Here is a 23,513-nt window from a genome sequence, read left to right as displayed (position 1 = left end):
CATCTTGAATTTTATATACTGATCTTATATCTAGTGACCTTCCGAAATTCACTCATTAATTCTAATAGTGTTTCTGCAGATTTGTTTGATTGTCTAGACATGTAATCATGACATTTACAATTCATGAAAGATGTATTTGTTTGTTCATTTGTTTCAAATTTTTATATATTTTATTTCTTTTGTTTGCCTTTTTCTGTGCCTAGGATTTCCAGGAAATGTTGAACAGAAGTGATGATGGCAGGCATCTGTCTCATTCCTGGGATCGGAGGGAAAGTTTTCAGTATCTCACCATTAACTATGATTTTACTGTAGGTTTTTTTGAAGACACATATTTACAGATTAAAGAAGCTTTCTCTATTCCTAAGTTTTTAAATAACAAATGTAAGTACTGAATTTTACCAACTGTGTGTTCATCTTCTGAGAAAATCATATTATTTTTCCCCTTTATTCTTTTAATGTGTTGAGTTACATTGATTGACATTTTTAATATTAAAGAACCTTGCATGCCTACCTAGAATAGAAGTAACTTGATTATGATATATTACCTTTTTTAATAAATTGATACTCTATTTGCAAATATTTTGTTTAGAACTTTTGTATCTATATTCAATTCTTCTGTCACTCCCCAGACAATAGTAGGTCCTTAGAATATTTCAACTCCATTTACATCACCATCACCTTTTTAAACTCTTATTTTCATGCCTTTTAATTGTGCATATATTTAAAACCCAATAACATCATTATTATGGTTTTTTTATACAATTTTTCCATTATCCATTATATTTTTCTACCTATTTACCTCTTCTGTGGTTCTTCATTTATTCCTGTATTTCTCTATTTCCTTCTGGGATCATTTTGCTTTTGCCTAAAGACCTTCCTTTAGTAGCTTTTTTTTTTTTACTGCAAATCTGTTTGTGAATAATCCTCTCAGTTTTTACCTGAAAATACCTTCATTTCACCTTCTTTCTGAAGGATATTTTTGCTAGGTATACAAGTTATTCTCTTTCAACTCTGAAAATTCTGAAAGCTACCTAATAATGTTAGCTAATGTAGCATAAGACAGCTTATTAAAGTGTTTTTTTTTTCTTTATGTCTGCAACTAGGAGCGTTCATGACTGCAAGGTTGCAATGACTAGTCAGGTGTCCTATTGAATAATAATGATGAATCTTAATTATACTTTTATCATATACTAATTTCTTACTCATATTTAACACTGCCTCTGGATTATATATTACATTTTACCAATTACTCTGTCTATTCTTGGTACATAAGAAAACTGCTTAAATTATTTTATTTGTAATACATTAAATATTTAATAATGAAATTCTCTCTTCACTATTTTTCTTTTTTAAAATTTTACTGATATATTCCCATCCATTTATTCTTCTGGGTAATCTTAAGAACTGTTTTATAAAGCTCCTACATAAGTGTCATTAGGATTTTCATTTGAGAGCAACATATTTATAAATTAATTTACAGTACATTTACAATATTCTCTTTAGCAACAGGACAGCTTCATTATGGAAGTCTCATGTTTCTGAGATTTGTGTGTGTGGGTATCCTGTACATTGCACCATAGTTTTGTTAATAAGTATAGAAGCATTTGTTGATATTATGGATGAAATATTTTTCTACAGTATTTGCTGACTGGCTGTTATACAGGAAAGTCACTGTGCAGAGCTTTTTAATTAGTTATAATCATTTTTCCTTAATCCTTTTGGTTTTCAAGGTAGACAATCATATAATCGGAAAATAAAGATAATTTTCTCTTTTATTTTCCAATAGTCATGCTTACTTTCATAACTTAAAGGAAAATATTAAATAAGAGCTACAACTTAAAGGAAACTTAAAAATATTAGCCAACCAAATTACAGTTTTAAGGAAAATATTAAATAAGAGTTGTGAAATATAGGCATATTCATACAATGCAATGTTATTCGGCCATAAAGGGTGATGAAGTACTGATACATACTAGACATGGGTGAACACTGAAAATACTCTAAGCAAAAGAAGCCAGTTACAAAAGACCAAGTATTATACGACTACATTTATATGAAAATCCAGAATAGGTAAATCTGAAGAGACAGAAAATAGATTAACTGTTGTTTAGGGCTGGATGGAGGAAACATGTGGAGACAGGGGAGGGGGCAAAGGGGGTGATAAGCCAAAGAGCACAGGATTTCTCTCTGAGGTGATAAAAATTGCCAAAAATTGACTGTGCTGTTGGTTGCATGTATCTATGAATATACTAAAAAATCACTGAATTGTACACCTAAAATGGATGATGATATATATGTATATCATCATATATATATGCATATATACATATATATATATTTTAAAGGAGTTGTGATACCTTGCCTCTTTGTCTTGTCCCTGACAATAAAGGAAAATATTCCAGGCTACTATTTCCGTTTTGTATGATTTTGGTTACCAAGTTTGTACTTTGATATATATAGTAGGAGGGCTGGAATACCAAAGACCGCATTTCGCAGGTATTGTCACCAGCTGACTTTTGATCTTTCTGCTGGTGGGAGACCAGAAGACGAGGATGGAACCCTCTTCCTACTTCCAGTCTCTGATGGCATATCTGGTGGCAGCACAGCAAGGACAGTGGCAACACCACCACCAACAGTGACCGTGGCAATGGCCAACAGTGGTTGGGGGGTGCAGGCTCCTGAGTCCTGCGTAGCAGCTGACCAAAAAGCAGGAGCCTCTGTGGCATCATTCCCTTAACTGCTGGAAAACATCGTCCCTCAAGCCCGAGGATACTGGTCATTCACTGCGGTTACTGTTTTTAGTGACCTTACCTTCCTCCCGTCCTTCCATTATGCTTGTAATCAATTCCCATATCAAATTACTTTTGTTTTACAAGTCTAGAGTGGTTTCTATTTTTTTTAAATGGACCCTAACTGATAGAGATAGTAAGGAAATGTTTTCCATTCAAATTTTAACAGTAGTTCTCATCAGAATGGATGTTGAATTATAGTGAATTTTTTTTTTATCTGTTAAGAGGATTATATTGCTTTTCTCTGTGGATATACTCATGAAATTAATTACATGAAGAGATTTCCTAATATTGAATCATTTCCACATCTTAGTGTGTTTCCCCAAGAGCAGAACCAGAGGCAGGTATGTTGGTACAGGTAGTCTACTTGAGAGGTGACCAGGAAACTGGAGTGAGGGAGTGGGGAGAATAAGACAGGGAAGGAGGTGAAGAAAATAAAGGATGCATTGATAAGCTCATGACTACTGAGGGCAACTAGTGTTCAATTTCTTTTAAGCTCCCTCAGAGGAATTGTGTATGATGCACCTTGTAATTCATCCTCATTGAGTTTTCATCCCAATGGCTGTGAGTTGTCTCTGAGGCATAAACTCCTGCACACCTCTGGGCTGCACCTGCCTGTAGACAGCTCAAGCCCCTAGGCTGGGAGATGCCCCAGGGGCAGAATAGCTGAGGATTCACTTTGGTGGAAGTCTGATGTGGGCGGGGCATCAACACATCCACAATACCTGTATTTCAGAATAAACCTTAGTCCCGCTTGTTTTTCTAATCTGATACTTTTGCATCAGGCTAGCTTTATACATGGTTTTCTTTGAGCATCAGTTATTATAAAACCCAATTGTGAAGGGTTGAAATATTTAAAATAGTGTTTCTTTCAGGAAAGTTTCCAGGAATTGCTTGTAAGACTCTTTGGATCCAGTGCTGCCCTGGAGGTCTCTGACGACCTTCAAGATGTGCCTTCCTTTGCTTCATTCTATTATTATTAATTTAAATTCAATTAATTAACATATAGTATATTATTTGTTTCAGAGGTAGAGTTCAGTGATTCATCAGTCTTCTATAATACCCAGTGCTCATTATAACACATACCCTCCCCAATGTCCGTCACCCAGTTACACGATCCCTCCACCTCCTCTCCCCCCCCAGCAACCCTCAGTTTGTTTCCTCTGATTCAGAGTCTCTTATGGTTTGTCTCCCTCTCTGATTTCATCTTGTTTCATTTTTTTTCTCTCTTCCCCTATGATCCTCTGCCTTTTTTCTTAAATTCCACATATCATTGAGATCATATGATAATTATCTCTCTGATTGACTTATTTCACTTAGCATAATACCCTCTAGTTCCATCCATGTCATTGCAAATGGTAAGATTTCCATTTTTTTTTAAAGATTTTATTTATTTATTTGAGAGAGAGAGAAAGAGAGAGAGCACGAGAGGGAAGAGGGTCAGAGGGAGAAGCAGACTCCCTGCTGAGCAAGGAGCCCGATGCGGGACTCAATCCAGGGACTCCAGGATCATGACCTGAGCCGAAGGCAGTCGTTCAACCAACTGAGCCACCCAGGCGCCCAAGATTTCCAATTTTGATGGCTGCATAATATTCCATTGTATTCACTGTATTCCATTCATCTGTCGATGGACATCTGGGCTCTTTCCACAGTTTGGCTATTGTGGGCATTGCTGCTATAAACATTGGGGTGCAGGTGCCCCTTCGGATCACTACATTTCTATCTCTGGCGTAAATACCTAGTAGTACAATTACTGGGTCGTAGGGTAGCTCTATTTTCAGCTTTTTGAGGAACTTCCATACTGTTCCCCCGAGTGGCTGCACCAGCTTGCATTCCCACCAACAGTGTAAGAGGGTTTCCCTTTCTCTGCATCATCGCCAACATCTGTCATTTCCTGACTTGTTAATTTTAACCATTCTCACTGGTGTGAGGTGGTATCTCATTGTGGTTTTGATTTGTATTTCCGTGATGCCGAGTGATGTTGAGCACTTTTTCATGTGTCTGTTGGCCATTTGGATGTCTTCTTTGGAGAAATGTCTGTTCATGTCTTCTGCCCATTCCTTGATCGAATTATTTGTTCTTTGGGTGTTGAGTTTGATAAGTTCTTTATAGATTTTGGATACTAACCCTTTACCTGATATGTCATTTGCAAATATCTTCTCCCATTCTGTCAGTTGTCTTTTGGTTTTGTTGACTGTTTACTGTGCAAAAGCTTTTTATCCTGATGAAGTCCCAATAGTTCATTTTTGCCTTTGTTTCCCTTGCCTTTGGAGATGTTTCTAGGAAGAACTTGCTGCGGCCGAGGTTGAAGAGGTTGCTGCCTGTGTTCTCCTCTAGGATTTTGATGGATTCCTGTCTCATCTTTAAGTCTTTCATCCATTTTGAGTTTATTTTTGTGTATGGTGTAATGAAATGGTCCAGTTTCATTCTTCTGCATGTGGCCGTCCAATTTTCCTAACACCATTTGTTGAAGAGATGGTCTTTTTTCCTTTGGATATTCTTTCCTGTTAAATTATGTTCTGGTCTGGGCTTAGAATTGTTCCATTCATACCTTTAAAAACTGCACTTTAGACTTGTCTTTGGGGCCTATGGACAGGGATCCAGCATTCCACTGTTTCCCAAGGACTACGGGTCTGGATACACATGTGGTCTACTAGATGGCACTCTGGAGGGAGACACCATGCCTGGCCTCTGCTCCTAGATTCACAAGTGACTCCTTCTGTGATTCTGGAAGTCCTTTAAAGACGTGGCATGAGTCTTTCATCTGTAAAGTAAGAATAAATTCATCCATTTTCTTACCCAAAATTATAGTAAGACTTTGGGGGAAAAAAGTACAAATTACAATTTCTTACCTAATTTCTGATTCTTTGTAGAGGAAGTAAAGGTTCTCTGGGAAAATTAAGGTAGTGGTTTGCACAGTCTTTAAAATACTACAAATAATGGCCCCAGCAATCTCTTTTTAGTTACATTCAAAATGCTATAAGGGTTTATAATGGCCCCAAACTGGAAACAACCCAAATGTCCAGCAACAGGAAGTGGATAAACACACTGTGGGCCTATCTATATAATGGAATATTACTCAGCCATAAAAAGAATCAACTACTGTCAACGTCTAGTGCGTTGGGGTCCCTGGGTAAGGGTTGCGAAAGAACCAGGACACAGGGGATGCAGAGCAAAGGCAGCACTTGCAACTGCATGCTGTCGTTTATTTTCCACACAGCTATGTACTTGCAGCAATCAGATAAACATAACGACGTGTACTTTCACACATAATGGGATTAAACTAACATCCTTGAAGAAAGATACACAAGATTTATCAAGAACAGAATGTATCCTGTTTATGTTCGCTGAATTAAAGAATTCTCTCAGCCACCCTCCCTCTGGAGACAGTATGTTCTTGTCTCAAGGAGGAACACCTCTAATCTAGGCAAGAGCCACTTCCTGCTGATCCAGGCATCCAGAACTTGCAACATGAGATAAGGGGAAGAGAACATTTTCTCTTCCTGGCCCAGGCCTGCCTGGCTGTCCTTAACCTCACTGCAGTTCTCAAATGACCCTGGCTCGCAAGGGGCCTACAAGCCTATACCATCTCAAACTACTGATACATAAAAAACAATATGGACAAATCTCAAAAGACATTAAGCTGAATAAAAAAGCCAGACTCAAAGAATACATACTATATAATTCCATTTATATGAAAGCCAAGTAAAACTAATGGAGACAGAAATGAGATAGTGGTGGGGCACTTGGGTGACTCAGTCAGTTAAGCAACCGACTTGGCTTCAGCTCAGGTCGTGATCTCAGGTTCATGATCTTGAGCCCCGCATCAGGCTCTGTGCTGAGTGCAGAGTCGGCTTGAGGTTCCTTCTCCCTCTGCCCCTCCACCCATCCCCCCACCGACACCACTCACGCATGCACCGACACACTCTCCCTCCTCTAAAATAAATAAATAAATACATAAAATCTAAAAAAAGAAAGAAAAGAAATGAGGTAGTGGTTACAATAGTGGGTAGGATAACTGACCAGAAAAGAACCCAGAAAAATGAGGAGGGATGGTCTACGTCTTGTTTGGGGCGGTGGCTACACAGGTTTATACAATTATCAGAACTCACCAAGGTGAGCACTTAAAATGTGTGCATTTTATTCTATGTTACTTATATGTCAATAAAATAATCTTGTCACAACAACTCCTACAGGAGTTGCAATTTGCTGAGGACTCTTCCCCAGACCATAAGAATTGATTTAGAGTTAATAACAGTATTTACCTCTGGGGAAAAGAAATGGGGACCAGGATTAGAGTTATTGGTCAAAACGGACTCTAGCTTTATCTGTAATATTTTTCATCAGTTTAGCACCTTGCTGTTTTCACTTAATATATCTAGGAGATCAATTCACATCAGTATATAGAGCTGCCTCATTGCTTTCAAAGGTTACACAGTTGTGTCAGCCAGGGTTCGCTCAGGGAAGCAAAACCATTTAGAGTTATGATATTAGGGATATATTATAGAAATTAGACTCTATATTGGGGGGTAGCTGGGGAAGCAGAGATCCAAAAGGGGGAGTTGACATTTCAGAGGAATCACCAACCAGTCAACCTAAGAAGCCAGGCACATCCTGCTGCCAAAACAGGACCAAAAAGGAAAATGGGGGGCAAGTCTATGGGCAGCTGTTCCTTCTGCAGGTCTGTGGCAAAGTACCAGTCAGGAAGACATGGAGCAAAGAAAAGGACATCGAGCAAAGCTGGACATGGGGTAAAAAAGAGCAAGGGCCTGCTAAAAACCACCAGCACCCCTGAGTCTGTCTGGCACTACATCTCACTTCTACGCCCCTAAGAGAGTCATGATGCTGATCACTTCCATCTTCCAAGGCTTCCACCAATTCCTCTTTTAGACAATTCTAACTCAGGTATCCTCCAGGAAAGGGCATTCTGGGAAATGTTCTAGCTTACCCAGTTAGCTCTTTACAAACAAACACAAGACAGTATTTCTTTGTATGACTTTACCATAATTTAATCAGTCACCCTTTGATAAAAATTTGGGTGGTAACTGCTATTACAAATAATTCTTGAATATCCTGGTCAATCGCCGTGCACATATGTAGGAATGCATCTGTAGGATACATCCCCAGGCCAGGATCGGTGCAGGTTGATCCAAATGTCCATTCTTGGTCATATGGCCATGGAAGTGGGGCTCCAAACCTGGACCCAGCCTAGTGAGGTCCTTGCCATCTGAGTCAGAGAGTAGGTGTATGGTTTATGGCTCCACCAAAACTGCATTGTCCAGTTCAGAGAAAACAATCCCCAAAGGAAGGTGGACACTTCTTGTACACCAGATTTTCTCAGCCTTGGCACTATTGACATTTGGGGCTGGATAATTCTTTGTTTCCACACAAAAATATCTTCTGGAGGATGAAATCAATCCCCATTGAGAACCCCTGGAAAAACAAGTTCCAACCATAAAATGTTTCTGTTGTGAAAGATAACGCTTACCATGAAATGGAAAGGAAAATTTAGAAGCAGAGCAATATCACTCTGCATAATAAGAGTGATGTGGTATTTAAGAGTGACGGCCTGGGTGTAAAGGGGACAAGGATATTGGACAGAGAAAAAAGTAACTGAAGGACAGAGTCTGAGAGAAAGAAGTTCCCAAGACAGGACAGTATGTACTACCAAGAAATGGAGGCGCTCCTGGGTGGCTCAGTCTATTGGGTGTCTGCCTTCGGCTCAGGTCACGATCCCAGGTCCTGAGATCGAGCCCCACGTCGGTCTCCATGCTCGGCAGGGAGTCTGCTTCTTACTCTCAGCCTCTCACCTTGCTTGTGCTCTCACTCTCAAGTCAATAAAACCTAAAAAAAAAAAAGAGAGAGAGAGAGAGAGAGAGAAATGGAGTGTGCCCAAGGAGGAGCTACTTGGAAAATGTTTACATTAAAAAAAAAAAAGTTTATGTTTTAATTTTCCCTTAGGCTCTGAGAACAATCATTGTAAATACTGTACTCATTTTTTCCCCTATTTGCAATCCTCTCTTTTACCCCCAGATCTTCACGAAAAGTTCTCTACACACAACTGCCTTATTTATATCAGTGGTACTCTGGGGAAAAGAAGAAAGAAGGTGGTATCCAGAGATGAAGAGAGAGGAGAGCAAATGCCTAGACATGATGCTGCCAGGCAGTAGGATTTAGATTCCACACAAATACCTCCAAGAAATCACAGAAATATTACAGAGGAGGCACACTGGACTCCCACGTTGCATGGAATGGGGTGTTAAGCCATTTTAAGTGGATGTTAAAGGAAAGGTTAGCCATAGGAGGTGAACTTGGAAACATGTTACATACATTTTCATCATATGCATAAACAGAGATCTGGAAAGGTGTATAGAGTAAGAGCATGGACTCGAGTCAGGCTGTGTTTGAATCTCAATTCTGCCATTTAGAACTATGTTTCTTTGTGCAAGTTATGAAAGCCTCTGAAACTCCATATCCTCCCCAGTCAATAAGGAAACAGTATCTACCTTGTAGGGTTGTTAGGAGGATGCAATGAGGTATAGCTGTAAAGTGTTTAGATAAGTGCTTAGAATATAGTAATTGCCCTACAAGGGCTTGTGACGTAAAATAAACCCATATACATCAAATTATTAAGAATTATTTCTAGGGATTAGGATCATGGGGGGATTCAAATTGTCCACATTTAATACTCATTTCTGAATTGTTAAAATTTTCTACAATGATGCTGTGTTACTTACTAAATTGGGGGAAAACGATAAAAAGATTTCCACTTAGGAAAAACGCAACCCATTATCTTCACAAGCATTATCTTCGTGGTAAGCATTAGGAACCCCTTCTTTTCTACCATAAACGGTCACATAATCAACTTACTATAAAGTTTTCTGTTAAAATAGAATACCTGTGTTTTAAAGTTCAAATCTGGACATGTGTCCAGTTCAAGATCTATCATCAGAAGACAAATAAGACTAACAAACACATTTGTTTGGATTCTACTTCTGTTTCTGGAGTTTGTTACCTTCATAGGACTCATTAGTGTTTGCATGTAAGAGAGAATATGCTTGAATCATACAAATCTTGCATTTCTTAAATAGGGACCCAGATTCATTCATTATTGGTAAATAATTAAAATTGCTATCAACTATAATATTCTTCCTTAAAATACATTACGGGGTTGACAAATAGAATTACAAATAGAGGACTCTGCCCTGTTAGTCCCATCTGGACACAATAACAAGACGTAAAATGTTCACGTTTGGAGATGTTTACAAATCACTATGTAGCTCCAAGTACCTCTTTGACCTTTTATACAGGTTAAGCTTGGTTTAAGCTAACAACAGATCCACAGATATTTGTTATACTTTTGCCTGTGTAAGGACTATAGTTAGAGCTTCCCAGAATTTAAAGACACACATGCTATTGTTCCTGGCTCCTGGGTGGCTTACACTCTCCTTGTGAGGACCACAAAGTTTCCTGGGCTAGTGGCAACAGAGGGGAGGGAAGAGGACTTGCATTAGGAGACTCTCAGATTTCCTTCTGTGCCCACGGCAAACGCCATCAGTCAGCCTTTTCTTTCCCCTTCTTTCTGTAACTCAGGCGAATCAATTACAGAAGCAAAAATAGCCCCACTAACCCAGGCAAGTGTGGGGCCCAGAAAACACTCTGGCAGCTTTGTTTTCTACGGTCTGGAGAATGAAGATCCCTGCAGCTTGTATGATGGGGACTATGGAACATCTAGAACAGAATTCGCAACCTTGGATTTATGACCAGTAGGAGACACGAGGAATATTAAACAAATCGAGGATTAGATGCTACTGTCAACCAACACATTAGGAGCCCTCACCCAGCTATTTATTTCCATATTCTGGCAAAGACACTCCTCCCTCATTTTGGAAATTTCTGTTCTCCTCCCCACTCCAGCCATGTGGTTACAACGGGAGCCGGTATGCTCTTACATGATCCAGCCCTCCTTGTCACAGCTGATTGGTCCAAGGGTGAGAAGCCACCTGAAATGGCCAATTGCAGTTCTTCCCCAGTATTTTTTTGACATGGATCTGGGAAAAAGAGAGTCTGTCTCCCTGGTGGAAAAAAAGTTGTAAAATGGGAAACTGTTAAACAAGGTGTCAATAACCCTATAACTGCCAAGTAGAGAAAGCTGGTTGGCAGTGGGAGAAAATAAAGCCAGCACTAAGAGAAGTGGAAACCAAGAAAGAGGCCCTTCCTCTGATTTGGTCGGCCTACTCTTCTTCCAATTATGGCAGCTCCCCCAAGATCTTTCCAATAAATCCTCCTTTTTCTTAAACTACTTGAATATGGATTTCAGACACCTGTCTAAAGTATAGTGACTGAAATACATTTTTCCCAGCACACATATATTATGGAGCAATCCTTAAATATGGCTTGGGTACAACCAGCCTATTTTTTGACAGAACAGATTCAGCCTGATACTGATATTCTATGGGCTTGATGTTGTAATGGAGTTCTCTAATTAGCAGAGGTTTCATACCAAGTCGGTGTGATAGATTTTATCACTGGGCTATTAGATCACTTTGATGGAAAGACTCTGAACGTGATACTTCCTCTTCTTGTCTTTGATCAACATTGCCTTTTATGTATTAGGTGACAAGCGGCAAACTTCAGGAATCCTTTGGTGAATGTCATTTTCCCACTGTAAATTGTCCTGTATGTAAATGACTTTTGGTCAGATATCAGGGCATCACAGGACTGAAAGAAATCTTACTACTTTCACAGACCATTTGTTGGAAGCCATCTTAAGTCTGGTAAAAATCTCCCGTAATCAGGTATGTGTTATGCAATCAATGCAACCTCTTTAGAACACTTTTATATTACTACCATCAATCCAAAAAGCAATAACACCATTTTCAGTGATATCCAATACTATTACAAAATACTAGTCAATACTATTACTATACTCTCATAGCTAGTTCGGGAACTCTCAAGTCTCCTCTTTCTCAGTCCTTTAGGATAGAGATCAATATGCTTTCTTATAAAAAGGAACAATAACAGTATTAAAACAAAACAGTAGCGTAAATAATAAACCATGCAATCTCATTTTCTTTGTGAAATAAGTTATTACAGTATTGCTGATTGCGTGCAGAGGCAAAATGCTACCAGTGGCAACTGCAGTAAATTCACTGGGGTTCATTGGCATACTTTCAAGAATTTAGAATGACTCATGGAATGAGTGTTAATGGAATGAAAACCTCCATTCCATCTACTCAGCGCATGGCAAGCCAATCTAATTGTTTTTCCCTAAAGCAACCAATGCAACAGTCAGGTATTTATGCGGCCCATTATTTCCTTTTATCCTGGAAGAAGCAGGAGCCTTGAGAGACAAGATCTAGGGAAGTCCTGAGATTTTTCTTTGACTTTTATGAGATTTCCTAAATCCGCACATGTTTGAAAGCCAGGATCGAACCATCAACATAGGTAATCACAGTGTTTAAGGGAGAAACTGTATGTTAGTAAATGAATATTTATTGGGTAACTACCACGGATTAAGTTCTGTGCTAGACACTCTTAACCTTATAACCTAGTTATATAAACTATATGTAGTTGTATACAACTATGAAACAACTATGAAAGGCGGTATGAGAACGTAATTAAAACTAATCTGTGTAGTGTTCATCCAACCCCATGCTACTCAAAGTGTATCAGCACTACCAACAATATCAGCACTACCTGCCTGGGAGCTTATTAGAAATACACAATCTCAAGCCCTATCCCAGACCTTCAAAATCAGAGCTGCATTTGGATAATATCCCCATTTGTACGTTCAAGTTTGAGAAGAACTGATTTCACCAACTCCCTTGCCTTATAATTGAGGAAAATAAGGCTCAGGGAGGTGAAGTGATGTGTCGTCACCAAACAGCTAGTTACGGACCCAGCTGGGATTCCCAGGTCTCCTCACTAGCAGGCTGATGGACTCAGGGTACTGCAGGATTTCAGACAAGACGAAGTTAAGTGTGTTTCATTCCCTCAAATGACTATTGATTGTTCCCACCATCTCCATTCAAAGCACACACCGAGGGCCTGAGTGAACCCAATCATTCAGCCTCCTCCCGAAACCCCTTGCAGGCCAGGCTCACAGCAGCCTCCTTCACTTCAGTCCTCCCTGGAGGGACCTCCCCCTGCACAGGTCCCAGTTCTAACCCTTTCCCGGAGGCCCAGCTAAACAACTAGCCGCTTCATGAAGCCTTTCTCAATGACCCCAAACCCCTTTAGTCTCTCCCTTCCTAATTTAGATTTGCTCCTACGTTCTGCAGAGTACATCTTAGTTCCCTATTACAGCCCAACATTACAGCATTTTCTAACTTTCTGCACTATACCTATTGGCAAATGCTTTCATAATGATAATATAGATGCAATCTTTTTCTCTATTGCCCTTTTCATAAATTGGATCCGTGTCTCCTTTCCTAACTAGTTTGCTTTTATCTTATTGTATTAGACTATCATAATACCAGGCACAAAAATAATTCTAAACTCTTAATGGTAGAAGGGACCAAGCTCTTTCCCAATGCAGGGACCCCCGCTAAAACATCCCTGAGACACAGTCATTGAGTTTTACTTGCATCCTTTCTGTGTTGGAATTTTCTACATTTTTAAGGCAGCATTTTTTTTTATTCTGAATAACTTCAGCTGTTAGAATATTTGGGGCTGAAATCTACTTGCCTCTGACTTGTAGCGTGTGTCCTCAGTTCTGCCCTTTCAGGTGCTTTAGAACAGGTCAGATAATATCTTCCACAGGAGAGTGCTGCAAGTATACCAACTAACTGGCCAGAAGTGATTTGGCAGCACAAGGCAGGCCTAGCAGTTAGAAGCAATAAAGATTCTTTCATTTCAAGCCTGTATCCTGCATTTCCTGCTTCCATACTTCCTAATGAATTCATGCTACTAATAAGTTTGTGTTGAATACCTAATATGTGCTAGTCTCTATGCAGGATGTGCCTTTCTGGGGGTTACTGAAACAGAGGAAGATCAGGAGATCACACACATCCTTGACACAATGCAGAATAGAAAACAAGTTTCCCAGTGGAAGCCTGGGGGCCACTGGATCCCACTCTGCATTTCATCCAGGTCTTCCTCAATGTCAAAGTATAAACCCCTCTAGTCATTGCTTCTCTCCCATCCTCCTCTCCTGATCTGGTTCTGTATTTCTCCCTGGGCAAGTGATTTTTCTCACGGCTGCTCTCCTAGATAATCCTTTCCACGATGCATTCTAGAATTCCAACTCCAAAGTAAATAAACACCCCTAAACCCTCAGTCTTTTCCCAGAACTCTCTCTCTACCTGCCTGCTAAAATTGCCACTGGGCGCCTGGGTGGCTCAGTTGGTTGAGTGGCTGCCTTCGGCTCAGGTCATGATCCTGGAGTCCCGGGATCGAGTCCCGCATCGGGCTCCCTGCTCGGCGGACAGTCTGCTTCTCCCTCTGACCCTTCCCCCTCTCATGTGCTCTCTCTCTCTCTCTCTCTCTCTCTCATTCTCTCTGTCTCAAATAAATAAATAAAAAAAAAATCTTAAAATTGCCACTGAGGATGCTGCCTCCTCTATTAAAGTGAAGGCTGCTCATTTTCCCACACCACACAGTCAGGGAAGGAGGGCTTGGCATCTTGGAGCCTCCTAATGGCCTTCCAGATTTTTGTGCATTCATTCTCTCATTCACTCAGTAAATAGTGAGTGTCCCCTATGTTTCAGAGACACACCGGGGCCCTTTACCTAGTGTACAAACACCTCTTTTACGGTTACTAGAATATGTATTCTAGTTACAAGAGTCCCTAGAGAGTCATGTGACAAGTTCCTTTCTGCTATAGAGACAATTTGTTGTTGCTGGACAACTACAACATTAAAGCAAAAATCGCTGAGTTGAGGGCACATTCTCAGTCGGGTTTCTGAGCTCCATGTGCCTTTCTAGGGGAGTGAGACTACCACTACTGATGATGATTACTACTTCCTCATCATATTACAATTTGGGAGGGGCGTGGATTCTACTTTCACATATTCAAGAGAGTGAAAGATAAACAAAGGAAATTAGTAATGCGAAAGGTTTAGAGAGGTTTTGTTTTTTTTTTAAAGCTTTTATTTGACAGAGAGATAGAGAGAGCAGGAACACAAGCAGGGGGGGTAGGAGAGGGAGAAGCAGGCTTCCCGGCCAGCAGGGAGCCCGATGCAGGAACCTGAGCTAAAGGCAGACACTTAACGACTGAGCCACCCAGGTGCCCCGGTGTATAGAGTTCTATCATGCTTTATAATGAGATACCTGAGGGCAAATACTACTGGAAGATCCATACCTTTCTGCTTTCTCCTTAATGATGCAAGTTCCAATGAAGCTGGTGTTTGCAATCTTCCCTCAACACTTTGAACTATAAGGAACCTGAGGACTAAGGGACAGGGTGGAAATATGGGCCATTATTTTGGTGGCTTTTTGTGGATTTCACAAAGCTGCAAGGGCCAAGTGGCTCTAGAGAAGTCCCCTGGTTGACATCCAGGCCATGTCAGTCACTCTCTCTCACCAAGGCTTCACCACCTCAAGGAGTTTACCAGCTGAACTTCATTAACCAGTCGGCCCTGAAGAGTCTTCAGTCAGCTACAGGATATGTTTTTTGCATTCTGTTTTATGTTGTCTTTTCATCCCCAAGTAAAGCTGTCTGCAAACAGAGACCAATTCTACCTTTTTATCTATTAAAAAAGGCATAAAATCTATACATGTTGAATTGAGACCTCTCGTACTGTTCTCATCAGAATATACAGTTTTAAGAGCGGTGTGCAAAGTCTATTAGCGGAGCACTCCAGGTCATGGAAGCCCCTTCCGACTCACCTGGGGCTACCTGTAAGCAAGTAATTAATAAGCTTTTTTTAAATGACAATATACTAAAAAGTATTATAGCATCTAATAGCTTTTTGTCGCATAGACAAATATATAGTTCTAAAACAGAAGTACAAAATGGATGGGTTCTGATATTTTACCTAGGTTGAAAGCTGGCTTTTAAATAGCTGTAGCATATTGGTTGGCATCATGGAGGTGAATCTGAATTTCCAAGCAGGAATGCTTCACATTTCTGAATATCTGAATAAATGAGTTGTTCAAAGGTATTCACCACACACATACACACATACACACTTTGATCACTGGCAACTTTTCCCTGGATTAGTCAGGCTTGAGTCAAGTATGTTCACCCACTCTGCCTTTCACCAGTGCCATCTCTTCATATACCCGTAACTATCTGGCACAGGGTGAAATCATGATTTAGCAAAGGGGCAAGTAGGAGGCTAAATGGAGTGCTATCTCCCCTAATTGCTATTTAAGCGAGACAATAAAAAGGATGAAACAAATTAAATTAGCTAAGAAGCAAGAGCATCCCAATGAACTGGCCAAGATAATCAACTTGGAAAATTAGCTATTAAACCTCCACACATGCTCATTTTCATAATATTTTGTGTGTGCTTGTGAAACGCAACCCCCCATTGAAATTGCTGGGATGAAGGTGCTCTTCATTTCTCTGAGATAAGTCATTTGCAATTGGTCTTAATGAAGTTGGTAGTGAGATCTGTTGTTAATGCCCTAGTTCATCATTTTCCATTTCAGTGCTAGAGTGTTTTGATTGGGGTAGGGGAAGTACATAAAAGAGGAGAGCAGTTGACTCAAACTAGTTACTTCTCTGAATTTTTCTACCTGACTCTATTCTTATTTTCAAATAAGTGTACTAGAGTATGAGTTTGGGGTTGTATTATTATTACCTTTGTGTTATCATCGTCGTCGTCATCATCATCATCATTTAAATACCTGATCTTTACTGATTTTCAGACTACCTTTATTTTTATGAGATTTAATAATTCCTATTTTTAAAATATTTTCTATCTCATCATCCTTGTCTCTCCATGTTAGCCACTCTTATATATAGGTCTTCATACTTACAAAGAGTTAATTCTTTATTACTCATGGCAGTCATCAAAAAACCACAAGCAGTAATATAATCTATAGACAATAAATATCTATGCTTCATTTTACGCAATTATTCTAATTTTATAGTCCATGGAGCTGTTATTAGAATACAAAATTTGGGTAGCCAAATGAGTTTATTTAATATACTTCTTTCTTTCTCTTTTCTGTAGTTTCAAGTTTTTATTTAAATTCCAGTTAATAACATAAGCGTAATATTAGTTTCAGGAGTAGAATTTAGTGATTCATCACTTACACAGAACACCCAGAGCTTATCACAGCAAGTGTCCTCCTTAACCCAACACCCATTTAGCCCATCCCCCAACCCACCTCCCCTCCCGCAATCCTCAGTTTGTTCTCTATAGTTAAGAGTCTTATCTGTTCTATAGTTTGCCTCTTTCCCCCATGTTCATCTGTTTCCTTTCTTAAATTCCACATATGAATGAAATCATATAGTATTTGTCTTTCTCTGACTATTTCACTTAGCATAATACTCTCTAGCTCCATCCATGTTGTTACAAATGGCAAGATCTCATTCTTTTTTATGGCTGAGTAATAGTCCATTTATAGACATATTGTACTATATATATTTGTGTATATGTATATGTATATATATACACACATATGTGGAATAATACTCCATTGTATATATGTATCTATAAAATCCACATGTCTTCTTTATCTCTTTATCCATTCATCATTCAGTGGACATTTGGGCTCTTTCCATAATTTGGCTATTGTTGATAATGCTGCTATAAACATCAGGGTTGCACTCCCTTTCTACTCATTGCTTTGCTAGATCATAATGGCTACTCAAGACAAAACAGGTATTGAAGCATGTAATTGAAACTGAAAATTTTTTAATAGAAAGAGGAGTAATGAATTTGGATGATTCACAATCAAAAAATATGAGAGCTGCTGTCCTGAAGATTATTCAGATAAGAATGCTTTAATTGAAGATTATGACAGTTAATTTCATTTGTCAACTTGACCGGACTAAGGGATGCCCAGATAGCTGGTAAAACATTGTTTCTGGGTGTGTCTGTAAGGATGTTTCTGGAAGATATTAGCATTTGAATCATTTGAGTGAGTAAAGATTGCCCTCACCATTGCAGGTGGGCATCATCTAATCTTCCAATCTTGAGAGGCTGAATAGAACAAAAAGACAGAGAGGAAGGGTGAATTTGCTCTCTGCCCTCCAATATCAGTTTTCTTGGTTCTCAGGCCTTTGAATGTGGACCAAGACTTACACCATCACCCCCAGTTCTCAGGCCTTCAGACTCACACTGGGACTTACCACTGTCGGCATCCCAGGGTCTCAGGCCTTCCGGTTCGGATTAGAACTACACCATCAGCTTTCCTGTTCTCCAGCTTGCAGGTGGCAGATCATGGGACTTCTCAGCCTCTGTAATAATGTGAGCCAGTCTCTCATAATAAATCTCTTTCTACATAGTATCAAGATAGATAGGTAGGTAGCTAGGTAGGTAGGTAGATACAGATATCCTATTGGTTCAACCCTGATTATTTATAGAGATTAAAAACACATCCTTTCCTAATGGAGTATTAGTTTTGCCTACCCATCTTCCTCTTGATTTATCTTCATGGAGCTATTTTTTCCCCCACCAAGTATTTGACTCCACTCCCAAAGAAAATAGTTTCTATAGCCTTTTCCTTGTATATGTGAATAAGCTACATTCTGAACTTGGAGCAAGATTGAGTCATCTCAGAACTGTCAGACCAGAATTTCAGAGATCTCATATGTATCATGGAGTAGCTTAACAGTAGGGGTTCTATGGGCCTTGGGTTGTAGAAAAGTACAAACTTATGCCTGGTACTGAGAAAGCCAATTTTCAAACGAAATAGTGCTCTGCATATTCAGTCTTATTTATTCTTTATCATTTGAGAAGAAAAAAAAAAAAGGAAGACCAAATGAAGAGGGAAACTCTACATCAAAATGAGAAGATGATACTTCAGGCCAAGTGTCTGGCATTAGTATTAATTTCAGCTAAATAGATAATGCCTAATGGGGCTCTTGTCTGAGGAGGAAGTTGGGTGAGGGGACCCCGGCCATGGTGACCTCACTTCCCTGACAACAGAGCCCATCAGAATTTGGAACCCAGGTAACCAGGAACCCACATTCCAGAGACAGCCCCCGGCCCAGCTCATTACATTGCAGATAGTGAAACCAAGATGTTCACGTGCTGTGTTCCCAGATCCGGAGGTTGCCGACGGAAGAAAGCGCGCCCAGCAAATGCTGTCTCAAGATGTCCTTTCAGGGCTCCCCACCGCCTCTGGCCGTTTGGTCGGAAAGACCACAAGGTGACACCAGGAGTCCCAGAGCCGGCCACCCAGCCCCACAGGGTCTAATCCACCTGTGCAGCCCCAGGTCCCCACCCGTGTGTGTGTGTGTGTGTGTGTGTGTGTGTGTGTGTGTGTGTGTGTGTGTGTGTGTGTGTGTGTGAAGAGGGGTCATGTAGGGTGGGCCAACCCCATTCAAGAGCAGGCTGATGAGGGGTCAGATACCCAGTGGGCAGGTCTTGTTCAAGGTCAAGGGTGGCTGGGTGGGACGGGGTGTGTGCGGATGCGAGCTTCTGCCCTGGGTTTATCCCAATTGCCCTGGAGCGGGGGTCACTGTACCGCGTGCAGGGCTGGGCACGCACAGGTGTGTCTGATCTGGGAGCAGGAGGGGGACAGGGCAGGGGGACAGGGAGGCTGGCTGGGCAGGGCTGTGATGCCTCTGGGCCGGCTACCCGTCCCTGTCTTTGCAGACCACGGATGAAATCGGGAGGAGGCTGGCGGACAGCCGTGACGTTTCCGCGACCTGGGGCGTGACCCCACAGGGGTCCCCAGGAGCAGGTGCTGGGGATTGCGGGGGAAGGCCTCCGACACCACCCAGACCACTGTCCCTGGTGGTCATTGAGTGGATTGTGCTCCAGGAATGGAGCCCACGGAGACCGAGCTCGAGGCTGAGAAGCCTGGGGCGGGGTGCCTGTGGGTGTGTGGGGACGGGTCGGGGCCGGCCCCACAGGGAGGAGCCCTGAGAGGCTGGTGTGGGGCCAGGAGCAAAGACTGTGTGCAGAGCACCCAGCGGGTGGACTGCAGTCGGGGAGACGTCCCGGGGAGGGCACCTTCCTGGCTGCGGCTTCTCTGGGAGGCTCTGGGCTGGGCTCTGTCTTGCAAATACCCACGGAGAGCAGGCACGGGGGTGAGCTTTCCTCCTCTCACAGATGTTCCACGACCTAAGGAGCTAGAGCCGGCTCCAACTCCCTCAGCAGCTCTACAGGGAGGGGTGGTGCCTGCAGAGACTTCAGCAGGAGCCCAGGAGCCGGCAGTTGACCCGGCACCTGCCCACGGAGAGCCTGACACCGACCCGGAAGGGCCTGCTCGACAACCTGTGCCCGGAGAGCCTGCCCCTGTTCCTGCCACTGTTCCTGCCGGAGCCAGGGCCCCTGTGCCTGCCCTGAACTGTGGCCCTGCTCCTTCCCCAGACCCCGCTCCTGCCCTGGATCCTGACCCATCCCTACCCCTGCCAGTGCCCCTGTCCCTGCCCCTGACCCAGATACTGCCTTGGTTCCTCTATGTGCCATTGCTGCAGACCCTGTCCCTCCCCTTGCACCTGCCCCTTCCCCTTCCCCTGCTTGTGCTCCTGTTCTGGCCCCTGACCCAAGTCCTGCCCCTTCCCCTGCCCATGCCTGTGTCCCTGTTTTCGCCTCTGACCCAAATCTTGCTCCCACTCATGTCCCTGCCCCTGCCCGTGCCCCTGCAGCTGCCACTTCCCCAGCACCTGCCTGTGCACCTGTTCTTGCCCCTGCTCCGGATCCTGACCCAGCCCCTGGCCTGGATCCTGCCCCTTCCCCTGCCCCTGCCTGTATTCCTGTTCTTGCCCCTGTCCCGGCTTCTGCCCCTGCAACTGTCCATTGCCCTGCCCCTCCCTCTGCTCCGGTGCTTGCCTCTGACCCAGCTCCTTCCCCTTTCCCTACCCGTTTCCCTGCCCCTGCATGTGCACCCATTCCTGCCCATGACCCACCTCCTGCCCCTGCACCTGTCCGTTCCTCTACCTGTGTCCCTGTCCGTGCCCCTGCCAGAGCCGATGCCCCTTCCCCTGCCTGGGTCCCTGCTCCTGCCCCTGCCCCTGCCAGAGCCGATGCCCCTTCCCCTGCCTGGGTCCCTGTTCCTGCCCCTGCCCCTGCCAGAGCCGATGCCCCTTCCCCTGCTTTCCAGGGCCGCGGGCCCTTCCCTTGGCCCTGCCTGTGCTCCTGTACTTGCCCATGACCCAGCTCCTACTGTGCATCCGGCCCCTGTCCCTGCTCTTGCATCTGGCCCTGCCCATCCTCCTGTTCCTGCAGGGCTCCCAGAACCACAGCCAGAGCCCACATCCTCGTGGGGAGAGCCCCTTGTACAATTCCCCTTATTTCCATCACCCGACCCTGATGCCCCGCCAGATTGTTTCATCCCCTCCCACTGTGTTCTTTCTCTCTGGTACATATTAACTGTTATATTATCTTTCCTTATCCTCTACGCTGTTTATTATTTATTTTAAATAAAATTAATTGTTTTCTGTTGGACAAGTCTGCAGCATTAATTATATTCCCAATGCTGTGCCACCGCACCCCAGAACATTGCTGCACAATATCTGCTTCCGCAAAGGACACCCTGAACCAGAAGGCCTCCCTGCCCATTTCTCCCCGAGCCCAGCCCCTGGCGACCCCTAAGCTGCTTTCTCTCTCTGTTCCTTTCCTGGGTGTTTCCTGTACGTGGAATCACGCAACAGGGGCTTTTGCGTCTGCCCCCCTATTTTCAAAGGGAACTCGTTTCCTTCTGTGTTTATTGGACACAGAATTTCCCTTATTCGATATTGAAATGCCTGGGGGTTACAGATCAGACGTAATCAGAGAGGCCACTTTAGGAATTATGGGCACAATCTTGGGGCCGAGACCCCTGTTCCTGCTGGGACACCTCAGCCTGACCCCAGACAGGACAGGGCTGGTTCCTCCTGTGGCCCACACAGAAACCAGGGAAATGCAGAAAGCTGGAAGACACACCCCAAAGGGCAATGCATTGCTCACAACCCCAGGCCAGAGAAAGGTTTCAGCGGACTCTGGTCCAAACCACGCTCCAAGTCACTGGGTTCCACAGGGAGAGACCACACGCATGCAAGTCCAAGTGGGGACAGGCACGGGGGGAGTCAGAGAAGCGGAGCTACCAGGGAAGGACTCTGGCAAAAAAAAAAACTCTATGGAGGCAGCGCTGGTCACCCTCAGACCGGCAGGTGTCTGGTCTGGGGACCAGCAGCCCTGGGGAGAACGTGAGGAAGCGGAGGTCCCCTGGAGGAAAGGGTGACGGCACCCCTGTCTGGGAGGACAGTGCGCAGCACCCATCCCAGCCTGCAGGTGCACCCATCACCTACTGTGGGCAGCTCAATCCCAGCTTGTGGAGGGAAGACCCGTGTCCATAATCCCCTATTTGCAACAGAATCCATAAAGGGGAGTTTGTGGGTCAACACGTATACAGTGTTTAAGGTACAAGTCTCGAATTCCAACATCCATGGTCTGCTTGTCCACCTTGAGCCTTGTTTGGGAAGCAGGGGTGGGGACGCCCGGGGCTGTGACCTGTGGGAGGGGTGGGGAGGGGGAGCTCTGAATGGAGTGACCAAAGCACACGGGGTGACCTGCCCAGGAGGGACTCTCTCGGGCCCCAGCCCCTCTCCTGACCTCGCGCACGATGGCGAGGGTGTGATGATGAAGGTGCTGGCCCTTGGCTGGCCAGTTCCGTAGCTGGTGTCGGAGCTGCTCAGGCTGCACACCGGGCTCTGATCCCAGAGCTGGCGCGAGAGCTGAAGCTGCAGCTGCCCCAGTCTCGGGAGCTGCGGCTCGCATCGCTGTTGGACCTGCCTCGAGCTCTGGGGCAGGTACTAGAGCTGAATCCCCCTCCAGAGATGATCTAGATCCGGTTCCGCACTTGGACAAGGCTCTTGAACCCACGAACGGCTTTCCTCCCCTGCCCATTTCATGGATGACAAAACTCGGGGCGGTGACGGGACCGGCTACCTGGGGGTAATGGCTACGGGGGGATTCAGCCCAAGGATCCTGCATGCCCTTCACCTCGTGCCTCATACAGGTCGGTCCTGAGCTGCCCGAAAGGGGGAAGGGCCTGAACCGCTGCTCCCGGCACCTGATCCCACCTGATCAGAGACTCTCGCCAGGGACGTGAAGTCGTCGTTTGACCTCTGCTCCGGCCAGCCCCACGTGAGCAGGGACCGTGCTTCCTCACCGCTGGGTCCCCAACCCCAGAACAGTGCCTGGTAGTGGTATCAGTTCACATTGTAGTGAATCACAGGGATCCCCCAGCAGCCCCTTGATGTGGGGGATGTTGCTTACAGAAGAGAGATCTGGGCCACAGACTTGTGTTCACTCTTTCATCCACTCGTGCAGCATCCCCACCTGTGTCTGTTTGCTGGAATTCAGAGGGGACCCCCAGACACCCTCCCTGCCCTCGGAGCTCCCAGCCCAACCCGTAGGTCAGCATCTCACCTACAGTCCGCAAGGGGGCGATACAGAGCTAGAGCATCTCTAGCACCAGACCTTGCAGGAGGCATGGAGCTGGGCCTGCCCTGGTGGCAGCTAAGATCTAGAACCATCTGACGCACTGGAACCTGCCCCAGTGCTGACTCGAGCCAGCCGTGGAAGGAGCTCGAGAGCCTGAGCCAGTGCCCCCACATACTAGAGCCCGTCCAGCTCCGACCCGATAATACTGGTATTATCAAAATCATTC

The 23,513-nt window shown here is 43.8% G+C and overlaps 1 protein-coding gene across 4 annotated transcripts in view; it reads left to right on the top strand.

Moving 5' to 3' along the window:
* The window catches only part of LOC148161803 (putative phospholipid-transporting ATPase IIB), a 425,152-nt gene that overhangs the window by 57,609 nt on the left and 344,030 nt on the right, over positions 1-23,513 (top strand). For 3 of the 4 annotated variants that reach the window (XR_015767351.1, XR_015767350.1, XR_015767349.1), the window contains 2 exons: positions 204-3,718; positions 8,823-9,415. The exons of the other annotated variant lie outside the window; for it this stretch is intronic. The gene's annotated coding sequence lies outside the window, so the exon portion shown is untranslated. Of the gene's footprint in view, positions 1-203; positions 3,719-8,822; positions 9,416-23,513 lie in introns of those variants that run through there. 4 annotated transcript variants of the gene reach the window in all.

The sequence above is a fragment of the Eumetopias jubatus genome, unplaced genomic scaffold, assembly GCF_037043125.1.
Source record: "Eumetopias jubatus isolate StellerSeaLion01/CBP00866 unplaced genomic scaffold, mEumJub1_p1.0 scaffold_55, whole genome shotgun sequence".
NCBI lineage: Eukaryota > Metazoa > Chordata > Mammalia > Carnivora > Otariidae > Eumetopias > Eumetopias jubatus.
Note: the sequence above shows the minus strand (reverse complement) of the source record. Positions and strands in the feature narration are given on the sequence as shown.